We start from the raw sequence: 5,406 nt of genomic DNA on the forward strand, positions 1-5,406 counted from the left end.
TGGGTGAACTAACCCTTTAATGTTGAATCCAGACTTGTTAGGCAAATGTTTAACTGAAATGGTTTAATAACAGTATTTCATTATGGTTACACTTGAATTGAAATGTGAAATGTTACCTGAGAAAGAGAAAGAAAGAAAGAACGAAAAGGAAAGAGCGAGACAAGGGGAGAGGGTTAAAGAAAGCAGAGCCCCAAGAAGAGAGCCCAGCGAAGAAAGAGATCTCCAGCCAAGAAAAGACAGAGCATTTGTTACAATCTTCTTTTATCCCTTTCTTGACCATGTGACTAAAACCCAAATTTGAGACATTCAAACTGACTAATCAGCAGATTACAGCTTCACCCACTGTTCTAAAGGTGTGACAATTAGCAGACCCCCAATAGCAGTGCTTCCACTGTCAGGCCAAAAGCGAGCATGTCTGGACGTCCTCAGGGCCAATGACCAGGGATTTTCGGCCCGCCAAGTGTCTTGGGCCAAAGTGGGCCAACTGGGGCAAGAGGAGTGGTCATGAACAAAGGTGGAGTTTATCCGAGTAAGGAGATGGTCGACACCACTGCTCATTTCCCATGTTTTCATATGAAGCTATCAGCTAACATCAACATTTAAGAAATTTAAAACAATATTAATGGCAAAACTCACTTTCAGACACCAGCGAGTGTCTGAATTAACTTATAACTTACTGAATTAACTTACAATTACCAGATGGGAATTCTGATCACCGTATGAGGCAGAAATGTATTAAACGTGATGCTAAAGGCTACATATGCTAACAATCGCTATAATAAAAACACGTTACGATTATGAAAATACCAGAGACCACTTTAAGAACACCGAAGACAAATCATAAATGATTATAATCATGTAATTATTTGGTTTCATATTTGTTCGGTCTCCTCCATGGGTCTTTGTTGATACAGGACTTTTGCATCCGCATATTTCATAAATTTCATATACTCCGTGTAACTCAGATTTACTGTCTGTGAGCTCCCTCTGTTGCTTTGGCTGTTTCAGTTTCGAAAACAGTACAGTGAGATGGGAGACTGCGCTTAAACCTCCTCAGATTACATTGGGTTAGTTCACCCAAAAATAAAAATTAGGCTGCGTTTTATTCAAACTTTAACACAATATTAATGGCAAAACTCACTTTCAGACACCAGCGAGTGTCTGAATTAACTTATAACTTACTGAATTAACTTACAATTACCAGATGAGAATTCTGATCACCGTATGAGGCAGAAATGTATTAAACGTGATGCTAAAGGCTACATATGCTAACAATCGCTATAATAAAAACACGTTACGATTATGAAAATACCAGAGACCACTTTAAGAACACCGAAGACAAATCATAAATGATTATAATCATGTAATTATTTGGTTTCATATTTGTTCGGTCTCCTCCATGGGTCTTTGTTGATACAGGACTTTTGCATCCGCATATTTCATAAATTTCATATACTCCGTGTAACTCAGATTTACTGTCTGTGAGCTCCCTCTGTTGCTTTGGCTGTTTCAGTTTCGAAAACAGTACAGTGAGATGGGAGACTGCGCTTAAACCTCCTCAGATTACATTCATTGGGAAAATTAATATAAATGCTCATTCTTTCTAAAGAAATTTAACAGAAACATACGAGGGTTTGTCAGTATTTTTCTGCGGTGTTGTAACTCAACACATTTGGACTTAAAAGCCCTAATGGAGTTGTTTTGTGCATTCCTGTCATCACAAATAAACGGAGCAAGTATGCGTGTTCTCTTTTTATATGAAATAATAAGTATCAGTTTGATTTAGCATGCTGACACAAATTAATAAATTACTTTTTTTATCATAAATCATTGGTATATAAAATATTGATGCTGAAGTCTTTAAGGCTTTATGTAAGGACCAAATGTCCATTTCTGTTAAGTTTTATGATATAGTTTTCATTCATTTCCCCCTCACTGGTGAAATGCTGGGGTTGTGTGCTTCAGAGAGTTTGCTTCAGAAAGGCGTGTTAAGGGCGGGCTTTACTGTAGCGCTGGTCCGACAGTGTTACTGAAGATAAGTTTGGGACAGGAAAGCATCGGTCTTTGAACATTTTCAACCTTACAAGCAGTGGCAGATGGTGGAACATTTTCTAGGTAGGGCACCATGTCCAACAATTTTAGCATACAAATATGAAGACTTGAATCATTTTAAATAAAGATAATTGTTTTACCGGTCACGGGTCAGGGTGCCTTCCTGGCTCCCTCTGCTGTCTATGTTGTCATGTCTTTTTCGGCGGCTCATGAACGGTGCAATCAGCGCTGATCTGGCGGTGGGGCTGCGCTGATCATGAGCTGCCTCTACTGCACCTGTCGCTTATTACCCTTTCCTTTATATTTCTCTTCTGTCTAGTCCTTGTTGTGAGTAGATTGTTTTGTGTTTGATGCGTTTGATGTTCTGTGCTCTGCTTTGCACTGATCTCTGTATTTATCTGTACCCCAGGACGTGTAGAGCGAAGGACTGCCGCCCTGTGCCTCGCTCTACTCTCAGGTTGCTGGTCCTGTGCGAGCGTTGGGTCTTGGGAAGTAATCAGCCTGTTTGGTCCACATCCCTCTGCCGACCGAAGCTGGATTACTCCAGAGACTTGCTCACTGTTTTGGTTACAGCTTTATTTTTGTTCACCTTTTCGAGAATAAACCTCTGTTTGCATCTAATCCTCTGCATTTGAGTCCTCTGTTCACCTTGTCCCTTCACATTACCAAGTTCAAGATTAAGTTTGAGGATGATTCTCACAAAACTATATTTCCTGCAAGAATTTTTCAAGATAGAACCCATTTTAATTTTCATAATTCACAATTTATGTACACCGTAACAGCAAAAACTGAAGAAAAGATAAGTCAAATTTGTTTAGAGCATTTTCTATAACTACAAGTCAAGCTGCAATACCAAACAGGACCACACGAAGTTGCCAACAGACACTATACCAGTCGCCTTAAGCTGACTATATATATAACTATATACGGATCCATTCATAATTATTAGAAATCAAACAAACCAACTGTAGTATGGTTCAGGGGTTGTGTGAAAAGGAAGAATGCAGGGTCGGGTTACTGAGGCAAAAACAAAGCACACACGCTCGGCGCTTTCTTATTCAATCTTCGTACAACTCAACACAGTTCAACAGAGTTGAAGTCTTGCATCCACGAGTCCTCAGTCCAGCATCTCTCTCTCTGTCACGTTTCCTGGCAGCTTTATCCGGTCTCTTCATGCCAATTACTGCAATAAGACACGGGTGTTTGTCACTTTGCACTTGACCTACTTACTAACTGCCAGTCTCCCTACTCTCACTCTCTCTCACTCTCTCTCTCTCTCTCTCTCAACACAGTTCAACAGAGTTGAAGTCTTGCATCCACGAGTCCTCAGTCCAGCATCTCTCTCTCTGTCACGTTTCCTGGCAGCTTTATCCGGTCTCTTCACGCCAATTACTGCAATAAGACACAGGTGTTTGTCACTTTGCACTTGACCTACTTACTAACTGTCAGTCTCCCTACTCTCTCTCTCTCTCTCTTGCTGTAGACCTCGCTGCACCACACCCCCCTCACCACACACCACACCAACCAACCAACACACATACAAACATTAGCCAGAGGACAACACAATTATAATCTATTCATGTAGACTCCAAAGTAAATTTTCCCTTGCCTGTTCATCTGAGTCAGTTGATGGTGTCATGGTTTCACAAGATGCCACATGTGCTGCCAATAACTGAACTTGCATGTTTTCTGTTGGCATTTTGGTAAACTCCTTGGCTGAGTAGGGAAGAGGGGAAGTATCAAGTGTTCCTTGCACTGGTACAATGTACAAGGTCGACTTTCCACCTGCAATTGAGTTGAGTTAAGCACCTTCGGACTCCACCTACAAGGAAAAAATATCAAATTTGCCAACAAGCATAAGGCAGTAGATAAAGGTAGTAAGCTTCAGTCTTACCAACAGCCTTGTACAACATCCATGCTCCTTTCAACTCAGCCAATTTAGAATACGCCTCCTCAAGCTTCTTGGACAACTGTGTATCATTAAGAAGTATTTTTAAAAGAAAAGACAGTGTATGTACATTCCGAATATTTCTTCTTCTTTTTTTTTTGTGACATTTTTTAGTCAAGAGTGATATATACCTATTTCCTCCTACACCAACTCAACTCACCCATGAATGGTCAGCATCTTCTGCGATGCTGATTGTTCTGCGACCCATTCCTGCCTGCAAGAGGGTTAACTCTTCTGAGGTTTTGAGTGTCTTCTCCATATACTTATTTACAAGGTAAAACTGTATTGGGAAACAGTACATAGCCTTCTTTATAAGTGAAAATTACAATGTGATCCCTTTTTCACTAGCATTTTTTCCCCCAAATAGTCCTGGAAAGGATCTATAACAGAGTAAAATCAGAGATGGGACAGCATTTTTTGGTAAGAGAAATGCATTAAAAGACAAACAATGTTTGGCCATACATACAAAATTTTAATTTTCAAATGATGCTGAAAATATGAACAAAAATGCACAGTCAAAGTCTATTGCATTGAATATGACAAACCTTGCCATGTTCTTCTCCACTGTGGCATTATTCTGCTGTGGCTGGTTTGCAAAATCTGCATAAACTCCTTATCATTTGCAAACACAGCAAAACCAGAAATTATTAAAAGGACTACTATTTGAATAATCAGGTACATTTAGGGTACGTTTACATGACACTGTTTTTAACATTCATTTAAACTCATTCACTCAAACACCAAATTTCATATTCATAAGAGCAAATTTACTAATAAGAAAAACAATTGTATGGTTTTGTTGACTGGCATCTTTTTATTTGTTGTATTTGATCTTTTTTGTTTCCTTTCTCTCTTTTTGATGTTGTTCCTTTGCATGGTACTGTAAGTTAATGCTCTTTAACACTAGAACCGCCAGAGGTCGCTCTATACCTAAAAGCGCCAGCGGGTAAATTTTACCCACGCACATGACAACTGTATTTATATGGCTAAAGAACATATCAATATAATTTCACTGTATTATGCCACTGTCATCACAAAGAAGGGTCTAGAGTCGTGAAAAGATTGTCTAGTCATCAACTATATTTTTATCCTGTTGTTTTATGTTCAATACTTTTTAATGCAGTCTACACTAATCCATAATGGTCAGTAGCCCAAGCTAAAAAAAAAAAAGCCTGCACTGACAACGGAAATTAGAAGGTAGTAGCCTAAATATTTGGGTGGTGTAATATTATAATACAATGTCATTAATCAATATATTAAAATAACCCATGCTATAAATGACTAAAACAGCCTATAGACAATAATGAGCAATAATAATTCACCACACTGCATTGGATGATGCGATGACAAATTCAAGCGCACAGCTTCACCTAATTATTAATTTGTTTAGTTATATCATTTATAAT

This window comes from Sinocyclocheilus rhinocerous, unplaced genomic scaffold (genome assembly GCF_001515625.1).
Source record: "Sinocyclocheilus rhinocerous isolate Xijiao unplaced genomic scaffold, SAMN03320098_v1.1 scaffold4429, whole genome shotgun sequence".
In the NCBI taxonomy this organism is placed as follows: Eukaryota; Metazoa; Chordata; class Actinopteri; order Cypriniformes; family Cyprinidae; genus Sinocyclocheilus; species Sinocyclocheilus rhinocerous.